The 1399-nt window shown below is 49.7% G+C and overlaps 1 pseudogene; it reads left to right on the forward strand.

Moving 5' to 3' along the window:
• The first annotated feature begins 438 nt into the window (after positions 1-438).
• On the forward strand, positions 439-935 carry LOC110596595 (annotated as a pseudogene).
• The last annotated feature ends 464 nt before the right edge of the window (positions 936-1399 follow it).

Here is a 1399-nt window from a genome sequence, read left to right on the forward strand (position 1 = left end):
ATGACCGCAACTACATGGTCACATATTCCAGTGTGATGCCACCCATGGCAAGTTCCAGGGCACAAAGGAAAGAACGCGAAGCTTGCTAGCAATGGAAACTCCGTCACTAACTTCCAGGAGTGAGAGCCCACAAAATCGAACGGGCATGTTCCCTACCTTGGAGAAGCCTGGGGCTCACTCAGAGCACAGAGCAAAAGGACATCATCACTTCCCCCTCTGCTGATGCCCCCAGGTTTGTGATGGGCTTGAACCATGAGAGTATGAAAACACCTCACAGACGAGAGCAGTGCCTCCCTGCCACCAACTGCTTGGCCCCAAGGTCATCCTTGGTCATCCCTGACAACTCCGGCATCACGGAGGGATTCACGACTACAGTCTATATCATCACTGTCTCTTTCTTCATGGCTAGAGCAACCGGGCGATGGACTTTATGGTCTCATGGCCTCAAATGGGTGCTACATACCATCAGACAAGTCTCCTGAATGCACAAGACTTGCAGACGGTCCCTCTGGAAAACTGGCGTGATGGCCGTGGGGCTCTCCAGAACATCATCACTGCATCCCCTGAAGCTGCCAAGGCTGTGAGCAGAGTCAGCCCTGAGCTGAACGGGGAGCTACTGGCACAGCCTTCTGTGACCCCACTGTCAACACGTCAGTTGTGGACCTAAACTTTCGCCTGGAGAGCCTGGCCAAATACCATGACATCAAGATAGGGATGAAGGAGGCGTCAGAGGGCTCCCTCAAGGGCATCCTGGGCTACACTGGGCACCAGGTTGTCTCTTCTGACTTTAACAGTGACACCGACTCCTCCACCTTGGATGCTGGGACTGGCACTGCCTTCAACAATAACTTCATCAAGCTCATTTCTAGTATGACAAATTTGGCTGCAGCAACAGGGTGATGGACCTTATGGTCTACATGGTCTCCAAGGAATAAGAGCCCCCAGACCACCAGCCCGAGAGAGAACAAAGAGGTCCTCAGCTGCTGGGGAAACCCTGCCCCGCTCGGTTCCCCAATACACTAAGAATCTCCCTCAACAGTTTCCATGCAGACACCCTGAAGCATGGGAGGGGCCTAGGGAACCCCACCTTGTTGTATACCATCATAAAGTACCCCATAGGTGGTCAATGTCCAATATCAGCAGCCCAGGGTACTTATTTAGTTTCCCCTTCCTGTCCCAAATTGTTTCAGCACCTGAGCCTTTAGTCATGCTGTTCCTTGTTTTGACAATTACTTCCCTTTCCTTTCTAAATCCTATTTTTCAAGACACAGCTTATTTCTTCAGTATTTCACCACTGAAATTCTCATAACTCTTTAGTAATCGATTTCTGATATCCCATTTTTTTTCTTCAATTATTTTATGTCTACAGTTCTACTTCATTGTTTTATAGTCACTTGCC

The sequence above is a fragment of the Carlito syrichta genome, unplaced genomic scaffold, assembly GCF_000164805.1.
Source record: "Carlito syrichta isolate Samal-C Ts95f unplaced genomic scaffold, Tarsius_syrichta-2.0.1 Scaffold110315, whole genome shotgun sequence".
Lineage (NCBI taxonomy): Eukaryota > Metazoa > Chordata > Mammalia > Primates > Tarsiidae > Carlito > Carlito syrichta.